Here is a 10,444-nt window from a genome sequence, read left to right as displayed (position 1 = left end):
TATGGTTTATAAAATAAACCTCCTCTATGTCTTTTCATTTAACAAAACCTTAAAACCAACACTATAAAATAAATAAATTATTTTCCAAATTATTTTCTGTTGCTTGGGTTTTATTTGAAAAGGATTTGTAAACCAGTTTAAAAATTAAAGAGAAAATGTTTTTCTAAACAAACCTAAACCCTCCTCCTTCCTGGGCCTCTCTCTCCCCTAACCAGCTAACCTCCCTGGACCTATCTACCCCGGCGGCCCAATCTCTCTCCCTCCCCTTGGTTCTTTTCTCCTCTCACCCGGGCCCAACTCCTTCCTCCAAAACCTGGCCCGTAACTTCTCCAGGAGACCGAGTCTCCTCTCCCTTCTCGTCGTCTACAGGCACGCGAGAAGCGTGCTCGTTTTTCTCCCCGTGGTCGACGTCACCGTCAACAACCGCGCCAAGCTCTCTCCTCCCGTGGTCCTCACCTGCTTTATCTCCTGGAGAGATCCTCCACCACGCAACCATCAGCCCCACCTGCTCCCTCCTCTCTTCTTCTGCAAGGCAACGAGAAGGAGAGGGCCTTTTCCTCCCCACAGAACCACCGCGCCCGTTGCAGTATCTTCGACCTTGTCGTCGATTCCGGCCGCCCCTCGTCGTCCTGAGAGCACCACCAGAACCCCCTCGTCCCCCTCCATCTCTGGGTGCAAGAAATCGAGCCAGGGAGCCCGTATATCGACGTCCACGTCGCCGTTCCTCAACTCTGGCCGCGCCATGTCGACGATGATGGCGTCACCGTCCGGCCTCCTCCGGACTCCCCGACCCATTCTACAACATCTTGGTGAGCCGACGCACCTCCCAGTCCTTTTCTCGTTCTTCCTCTCACTCTCAAGTGCTCCACCGGCGCTGACCGCTGCTTGCCGCCGCAGGTGCTCGCCGTCGGCGTCGCTCCGGTGCGTCCCCGGCTTCAACTCCGCCAGATACTGCATCCCCGTGAAGTTCCGCGTCTAACGCACTCGCTCCCGACGCCCCTCGAGCTCTCCTTCGTCAGATCGGTGCTCAACCAGAGCTCCTTTCCGCCATGGCCTTCATCCTCGAGGTCCGTGCGTACCTGCTTCACCTTGCCGCGCGACCACCTCTTGACACGATCAGATCAACAGCCCAGTGGTAACTACTTGCTTGCTTACCCATCAGATCCTGGGATCAACTTCCAAGTCCTGCGATTTAACCCAACCTTTTCTGTTCTTTTTCATCAGATCTAGTTCCTACTGGGCCTTGGCCCGTTTCTCTCTGGCACTGATGCGTGCCCAGCAGCTACCCCGCGCCGGCTCAGTTCCCTGGCCAGGTCCGGCCCGGCTACACCCCTCTGCTTATCTTTTCTTTTTGCAAAATCTTGTATAAATCATATCTTTTAAATGGTAACTCGAAATAAAATGTGTTTTATATGAAAATTGATCAGAAAAATATGCTGAACATGAATATGCCATACACACATCTGTTTGCATCTTGCATCATTTCGAGACGTGATAGTTATGCATGTTCACCTCACATATATGCGGAGTATTTCGGACACCGACTAAGGTTTTCCCCGCTCCGTTTAATTTTGAAGTAGCGCACCCTTGCCATGTTATGCCATGCTAACAACCACTTAATTTTGGCGGTAGCAAATGCAACTCCAACTCTAAATTATTTGTCCGGGGTTCCGACTCCGAATAATATGGATAAGTTGCACCGCATCATCCTTGCCATGTCATGCATATCATCTTGAGCATGCTGGTTCTTTATCCACAGTAGTAAGATTGCATATGTTGTTTGTTCCAGCATTTGCTTCTTCCCGGATAGGATCGCGAAGTGGTGTGGTGAGATACGACAAGTTCTCCGGATGTTCCTCGGCGAGCTTTAACAGGCAAACATTTTCCCTTATACTCCTGTCCCTGCAGGAGTCGCTCACCTATTTTATTTTGCCTTCTCCCTCATGCTATCCTTAAGTTGCGTTCTTGTCACGTGTCCCTTCCACTTGTTACCTCAAGCAGCCTATATTGACTCCACCAACCACCTACAGCTATTGTTTGGTTATCGGGTCTGCCTTGCGAGTCGTAGTGCATGCAAGTGCTATTTTATCTCGTTACCGTTGTTGTTAACTTATCGGGATATGTTGGGTTGTTGGGAGGTTATCACATGCTATATCAATTGTTGGAGATACACATGCTTTACTTAATTGTTAACAACTAAAATTGTAAGCAGAGGCATCTGTGAGCCCCTTTGCGAAAGCATCGGAACTTTGACTTGCTAATGTCCCCTAGGATCCGAGTTCTTGTTATCTGTTCCGAGATTGAGCGCTCTACCCGTACGTGGGGGAGTGGGACCCCCATCACCCACTACCTTTCCTCGAGTCTGTTTATTGGGAGCCACAACATTGGTTTTATTTGCTCATATGCACGATGCACGTTTTACTTCCTGTTGCCTTCGGGTGTTTATATTCTGTATTGTACTCATAACGCGGGACTCTTTATCCTTGGCCGGTCGTTAGTGCCCGCCTTGGAAGCCGACGCAAACCTCTGAGTCCGTATCGGAGTACGGCCGAACTTCGTCACGGGTAGCTTAGTTGGGTGGCTCCCATTAAACTTTCTCTTGCATTGGGAACGGTCTTGTTGTGAGACTCCACCTGTAATAAGTGGGTTCGAGCATGCGTATGGTTACATTTGGGCAACCCCTGCAGGGTGTACATCTTATCGATAAGCCGTGTCCGCGGTTATGGACGACTTGGAATTCTATAGCTTGATCATAGAACAACTTACACCGTTATCTTGTTGCTAATAATCTGATAATAACTTGCGTAGTAATATAGCCTTACTACAACCGTTACCCAATAAAACTTGTCCACCGTTGAGTGCCTTTTACATTGCCTCTTCGCAATTGTTGGAGGGGATATGTAATCGGCTGGGTTATGTTTGTGTAGTATTTTATATGTTACCTTATGCGCTCTCTCACCTTCTCTGATTAGACGAATGTTGTAGAGTGTCTCTATAGGTTTTTAGTGCTTGCGCTGCCGCTTAACTCCACCATATTGCCTATGAAGTTCCTCTTGCGTCCTCTAAGTCCCCTGCGTGCCTCAAGTACAAAGGACGACTGGTTGACGAATGCTTATACGTCTTGAAGTCTTGTTAAGTACGAACCCGTACTTATTGCTGCTTCTACGGGATATAACCGGGTAGGTATGAAGATATGTTCGATGAAGACGACGTTAGCAAGGTTACCCTTCCGGCTTGGCCTAGGCAGGGTTATGGACGCCACTGGTTATCTTCAGGACTCTTAGTCCAATTTGTATCTTGTCCGTACTCGGACGTATTCGATCTTCTGTATGATTTGGATCTTTGTATTGTATATTTGTATCTTGACTCGTTGGAGTCGTTGTTGTAATATATGTAACTTGTGGGCTCTATTGTAATCCTGTTGTAATGTTATCGCTCGTGTTAATTCCTCTGGCATCACGTGTGTGATTCGTCGCGCACGTCGTGTCGGAGGGCGTCTCTGAATCGATATCGTGCGGATTTCGGCGGGATCGCTGGAATCCTCAGGATACCGGTTCCGGGGCGTCACAGTCTGCTTGTTTAGGTTTTCTGGAAAACCTCAACACTTCAAGATCACCTCTTCTCAACCAAGTCTTGACTGATCCAAATTTGTGATATGGTCCAACCTTACACCTCTGACTCGAATACCTCCACAGGTGGCAATGTCAATGCACCTACCTTGGAATCTTCCTTGTGATCTATTCTAACTCACATTGTCCTTGATTCAAAGCTTGGGTTCATCTACTCCTTAATACACCCCTCTCTTTTACCCTAGACAAAAACCCTAAGACCTCACAAATTTGGCTAAGTTATCAGGTTCCATTTTGGAGCCTCTCGATTAAGCTACCCCTTGCCATCTAAGGAAATGCACTTGGTCCTGAACCTACCTTCTCTTGAGCACTTCCAAACTATACCATTTCCTTGGACCAGATCACTCATCTACCCACTATTCCTTGGTGGTTTTGAGGCCAAGTCAGAAATCTATTTTGGCAGTGTTAAAAAGTTCAAACTTTGGCAGTTGCTCTCTAAGCACCCCCAGTTGTTATTGGTGAACCCAGGGCATGGATCCCATCTATTCAACTCCCTCTACAACTTCCATGTCTTGCATGTCTCCTGCTATCCTTGCAACCTATATTTTCCGCTTGATCTTGTACACTATCCAATATTTAAACTTAAGATCACTTATTCCACTTTTACCTCTTTTTTTCTTTAATCCAAGTTTAATCTTCACAAAACCAAGTGTGGAAATGATTGTTACATTATGTGGTGATCATCTACCCTCGAGATCATATTTCCCAAATTTATTCTTGCTTTCTTTTAAAGAAAATTTCCAAAACCCTATTTATTTTCTTCTCTAGTTTTAACTACAAAACTACTTCTAGTTTTATTAAACCTTTTCAAATTATTTCTTCAAATAAAACAAGGGGATGAGATTGGTATGTTTGTCATCTCATTTCCACCCAAAAATAATTTCTATATACTTATCCTCTTGGTTCTATTTTCTTTTTGGACAAAATCATGTTATGGTACTTGTACCATTTCTTGCTTATTTTAAGATTTGAGAAAATCTACCTTGCTTAAGAAAGTGAGTAGTGTTTTTTTTAATTATATTTTCTAACTTGTTTCTCTCGAAACTTTCAACTTCCATTCCGATCAAATTCCTTTCAAATTTTTCATGGACATTGAGGTGATTCCAATACCTATCTAAATGAATTCAAATTTGGAGGACAAACCTTATTGCACCTTATGCACATCCCTGTTTTTTTCTACCAGCCACAACCATTCCACTAACCCTTGATGTGGTCAAATAATCATTTGATCAATCAAATGATTAATGTCCGTTTCCTCTATAGGTCTCTAATTCTTCTCAAATCAACCTCAAAGCCACCTTTGCATCAAACCAACTTCAGCTCCACTTAACCCTTGCTTTGTTCTGCAAAGGTGCATGCCATCTAGGCCATGCAAGCAAGTGAGAAGTGGCCGGCCCTTGCCAACCATGGTGCATGTGCATCCCTACTTCCCTCTCTTTCTCATGCATGCTTTGACCTGTCAATGGGATATCACGAGCCTGCACCACCCCTGCATCATATCCTTCTCTCTCTGGTCGACCCTGACACCTGGTACAATACCCCCTTGTTCTTTTCTGTTTTGAAACCATGCATGGCCGGAGACAAGATCTTGAAAGAGATAGTGGCATCTCTCTCTATCCCTCTCACCCAAGCCAAATAAATGGACAACACTACACCTGCAACCCTCCTGCACCACCAGCACGCATGGCACCGCCCCCAACTAGCCCAAACCTCTCTCTCTCTCTCGTGTGCCCTGGTGCACCGATGGCATGCACTCGGATGCAAACGTGCTCCTTTGCCCGAACCACCGAGCCACCAGCCTCTCCTTGCCGTCCCTAACCAAACTAGCATGGACCCTCTCCATTGTCTTCTTCCTCCTGGCCGCGATCGACCTCGCTCTGGATGCCGACATGGCATCGAACACCTTGTGTGCGTCCTCTCGTCGACCTCCCTCCGAGCTGATAGAGCCTCCCCTGACCTGTCCCCTCTACCCTGACGTCGCCCCATTTCCCTCCACCATCTGGCGCAGCCTCGGACTCGTTCCTCTGTCGTTTTCTCCCTGGCTTTGCACCACCCGAGGCTGACCTATGCGCGGCGAGCAACGCTGCTCGCTGTCGCACATGCACGCCACCCTCCCCTGTCTTTCCTAAGCCCCCTATCTTCACCCACCGCTACACACTTCTCCCTCAACCTTGCAGACCATCAGAGTGCAGCAGTAGCTGCTCTTCCCCTCCCTAAAGCTGGGGAAGGCGAGTTCTGACTCGCGAACAACCACACGTGCCCGTGCCGAGCATGGGATGGCTCACGCCCATCTCCCTCCGTTTTCTCTCTCCCCTTCTAGTTCTTCCTGCGAGTAGATTGAGCCCTGATCACCATGTTTTTGCCATGCAGCTCCCCTAACTCACGCCGTTGTCGAGCCCGTGGCATGCATCGTCGTTCTTCTCCCACGTCGCGCGCGTGACCGCCTGGTTCGCCGCGCGTCCGAGTCAGCCATGCCGAGCAGCAGCGCGTCTCAACGCCGTCTGCCGCTCCTTCTCTGCATCTTCTCCCTCGTCCCCGAGCTGCCATCTCCGTCATTGCAGGCATCCTTGGCCTTCGTCCGACCGCCGCAGAATCTCGTCGAGCCCGTCCTTCCCGGCCTCATCTCCTTCCCTGGAGCTCTCTCCCAGTTCGGCGGCGTCGCGGTGTGGTCCTCCTCGGTCTCTCGGCACATCCGAAACGGGCCCTCCTTCCAACTCTGGCAACGCGCCGGCAAGACTCCCGGTGAGCCCCCGCCTTACTTCTTTCTCCGCCTCCCATGCATGGCCGATTGATCGTGGGCTGCTAGATCTCCATCCTGCGGTCACGAGCGCGGTTGGACTTGTCAACCCGGCCCCTCGCGCTGACGCGGTAGGTCCCGCCTTGGGCCGTTCAAATCTGCAACCTCCCGCACGCTAGCAGCTGCAGCTGGGCCTGCCCGCGACCGGATCCTGCGGATCTGGCCGATTTGGCCCGGTCCCCTTCTTCTCCTGTTCCTAGAAATAAATGGACTGTTAGATCTTCTCCAGCTTTTTAAATTTTGTAAATTCCTCGAGCACCCAAATTTGATGATTCAAAATCCTGGATACTCCTGGTAAAATTCCTAACCACATAAATTTCTTTTCATGTGAATGACTCTTTTACTTTTGTGTTGGTAAATAAACATCTGAAATGTTGCTGTTACTGTATATTAGTTATTGTGTGAATTTGGTGAAATATTTTTGTATGAAATTAATTTTGTTGTGAAGTATAAGTAAATACACTTCTTTTGGCATTGGTCCCAGATGCAGGAGCTTCCTGGATGTGGTTTGGTTTGCAAGTCATATCCAGTCCATAGATCCCTTTCTTGATTTTTATTTTGAAAAATACAAATAATTTTGGATCAAACCCAAGTGATACTAGTAGATATCATGATAGGGTACACTCGTGTCTATGTAATTATTTTTGTGAGTGGTAGTTTATTTTTGAGCATTTTACTAGTGAAACATGGTACCTTTTCAGTATCTGATTTTTGTAAATTATTTTACTACTCAGAAAAATGCAAAACCAGTGGGGTTAGATCACAATTAGTTTCAGCTATCCATGATTATGATTGTATATGGTTGATGGTGCTCTGATACTAGTGTGCCTAGCTATTGATTTGCTCTGGTTTCTATCTTGTTTAATTTTTCTAATTTATTTGAAAATTTATTTGCATGTGATTCTTGTGCAAGTGTGTTCTACATGTTGATAACTTTCAGTAGGTGTGCTGCATGTATTTTTGTGACTCACAGAAAGATTTACGCCAATTATTTGGTCCCCAAGTCAGTTATGATTTTATAAAAATCTTATCTATTGTTTTAAAAACACAAATTTAGTGAATCCAATTTCTCTAGCTTTATAAAGTCGAGCTTTACTCTCTGTGATATTACCAAAATTGTGTGTGCATTATTCTGGAGTGGCTTGTTAAATTGATGCTAGTGCTTATTTTACCTATAGGGAAATTGGGTTGTTTTTTGTTTAAAATACTTTTTAATGAACCTTGGCACCAGACCCCTAATGGTGGTTTCCAAAGGTATCAGCCACCTTTGATTGTGTAGATTATGATTTGTTGTGAGGCAGAGCCTTTTTAGCAAAAAAGCCATCTTTCCCAAGGTGCTATTTGTTTGAAGTGTTCATTGTCTTTGATTGAGTTGTTTGTTATTAGTTTTGTGAGTGTGTTTGATGCGATGGCTATGTGTTGATTGCCTTCTTTTTTTTCTTCCAGGCATTAGAATGTGAACGCTATCGGAGGGAAAGGAGAGGATCATGGTGAGGACTTCGAAGAGGAAGGAAGAGCATATGGTTCATGAAGATGAAGTCCAGGGACAAATAGCCAACCAAAGCAAGCCAACTCTTGATGCATATCTCATCCTAGTTATCTTACTGATCTTGCATTATTTAGCAGTTTTATAAATTGCATGGTTTATTTATTTATGTGAGTGGTCCTACCACTCAGTGTTTTATTATTCCACCCTTACGGGTGCAGCCCTCGTGATGCCTACTGATCAAACACAAGCTAGGGATATGGTGCTTAACACCTTATCATCCTTGTTGCCACTTTCAAGAAAAATTGGACTATAGGTTGGGAGCCCTGGAAAAATGGTTATGAAAATGTTCTCAAGAAAGGAAGATTTTCGAAAAACTTGGAATGGGGTAGCCCTGGCCAAGTGTGGATTTGATTAATTTGTATTTGAACATAAAGGATTTGCTGGGAGCAAGTGAAGCGAAGAAAATTGTTTTTGAAAAACCTTTTGTTGACTGAGTACATCACCGGACCTAGCCAGTACAACCACATTACCCTTAAGTGGGACGGGGCATAGCGTAGTAGTTTGTCTCGCCTTAGTTTGGGTCCTGCAAGTGTAAGGGTAGTGCGAGCATGGACACCCTATCGACCGTGGCCTCCCCGACGAACCGAGGACGCCTTTCCATTGCGTATCAATGGCAGGGGTACAACCTATGAGCTCCCATTGAAAAATGCCCCACAGTTGGTCGTGGCATTCCGGAGGATCGAGCTGGTCAGGGAATTTGGTACTCCTAGGTAAACTACCCCTCGGACTCTGGTGTTGGGAGGTACAACTCTAGGCGGCTTGTCTTAGGCTAAGGCGAGCAGGCGAAAAACTACGATCGGGTGCTTGTTGTGGCATATGTTGTTATGCAGGGATGATGCCCACACGATAAGTATTCGGATCTTGTGGGGAAAGTGTACAACCTCTGCAGAGTGTAAATCTATTCGAATAGCTGTGTCCGCGGTTATGGACGTGGGAAAGTAAGTGATGAGTATCAAAGGGATTTTTGGTTTATAAAAGTGTTTTTCTCAAAAATGTTTTGGGAAAGAAAACTAATGGGACTGGTGGAGATGTACATGGGAGGTACGATGGAAAATTAGCAAAGTTGTTTTGGTCATCCTGTTGGCCGAAAATGAAAATGGGTCACCCTTATCTATTAGTCTTCCAAAGAAACTTGTTTTCAAAAAGGTTTTTCAACAAAGATATAGGGATGTCCTACTCTCGAGAGAAACTATCTCTCACTCCTTGTAACCCTAGAATAGTGCATGTTCCTTGCTACTGCCAAATTGCATATCCTTTACTTCTCTCTAAGGTGGTTTGTGAGTACAATTCATAATGTACTCATGGCTTTGTCCCTGGCTATTTACTTGGCCAGACTTGGTGAAATCCAACAGATGAAGGAGTCGACGACGTCTATGCGAGCTAGGAACGTTTTTCCAGTCAGTTGCCTGTTGGGTTATGGCATGACTTGGACCATGCGAACGCTTTCGCCTGAAGTATTTCCGTTGTGTGGTTGATGATCTGTGCCATTATGGCTCTCATGTAAGTATTGATCAAGTGACCTATTGTAATCTTTTTATTCGGTATTGTAATGGATGATGTATTTGATACCAGTTCGGTTATGCCTTCACGACCCACTGATCATGGGATCATGAATGTGTATGCATAACGGGTGTTTCGGACAACTTGTCTGGAGCCCCACACTGCACCCCAAGATATATTCAAGAGGTACAAGCGTCAAAGCTTGGGGATGCCCAAGGCATCCCCTCTTCGTCAACAAAGCAACAGGTCATCTTTTCATGCGCTATATTTTTATTGCTTCATACGCTATGTGTTGTTCTTGGAGCGTCATTATTTTTGTTTTACTTTTTGTTTTGTTTTGTTTGTTGTAGCATATGTTAGATCCCGACACATTTGTTTTGGAGAAAGACCCGCTCCATTTTAATTGAATAGAACGCTCTAGTTTTCGCTGTTATTGTTCTGCGGATGTTCTAGTTTTCTGGTACTGCGTTTAGGTCTTGTTCTTTCACTTGAATTTTTTTCAGAGCTCATTAGTATTCTTTATTTATGTATGATTATCTCTCTGGTCCATGTTGTATTTCATCTCTGAGAGTTATTTCAAATAAGTTGATTGGTGTTGGATACGAGTAAAATATTTCATGACTATAGTGATGCAAAAGGAAGCTTGTCTAGACTGTGGCATAGACTTTAGCATGTCATGTTGGATGTTATTCTAGTCATATGCTTAGTATTTAATGTTTTAGCATGACTTGTTTCAAATAGCTGAGAGTGCATAATGCGTCATTGAAAGAATCATGTGTTGTTTTCATCATAAAAGCATATATTGTGGTATTCTCCTTTGATGCTTTATTGGGTTGACTTGGCACATGCTTATACCATGGTATGATTATAACCATTCAACTAAAGCCTCTATGATCATTTAGTTTTTGACTTGTAATATCACTTTATGCTTTGGTTGATAATGTTTTGTCGCTATGCATGATTATGGCC

General features: G+C 45.2%; 2 long non-coding RNA genes across 3 annotated transcripts; both read left to right on the top strand.

Annotated features, from left to right (window-relative positions):
• The first annotated feature begins 444 nt into the window (after positions 1-444).
• LOC127306946 (uncharacterized) lies at positions 445-3,432 on the top strand. 2 transcript variants are annotated; one of them, XR_011747444.1, is made up of 5 exons: positions 445-809; positions 898-1,135; positions 1,225-1,313; positions 1,790-1,874; positions 3,184-3,432. It is a non-coding gene; the product is annotated as an uncharacterized lncRNA (long non-coding RNA). The 2 variants fall into 2 exon arrangements; XR_007854987.2 differs by having other exon boundaries at positions 446-809; positions 1,790-3,432.
• Positions 3,433-4,722: 1,290 nt separating this feature from the next.
• Positions 4,723-8,079, top strand: LOC139832840 (uncharacterized). The gene is made up of 2 exons (XR_011747443.1): positions 4,723-6,371; positions 7,873-8,079. It is a non-coding gene; the product is annotated as an uncharacterized lncRNA (long non-coding RNA).
• The last annotated feature ends 2,365 nt before the right edge of the window (positions 8,080-10,444 follow it).

The sequence above is a fragment of the Lolium perenne genome, chromosome 6 (assembly GCF_019359855.2).
Source record: "Lolium perenne isolate Kyuss_39 chromosome 6, Kyuss_2.0, whole genome shotgun sequence".
NCBI lineage: Eukaryota > Viridiplantae > Streptophyta > Magnoliopsida > Poales > Poaceae > Lolium > Lolium perenne.
Note: the sequence above shows the minus strand (reverse complement) of the source record. Positions and strands in the feature narration are given on the sequence as shown.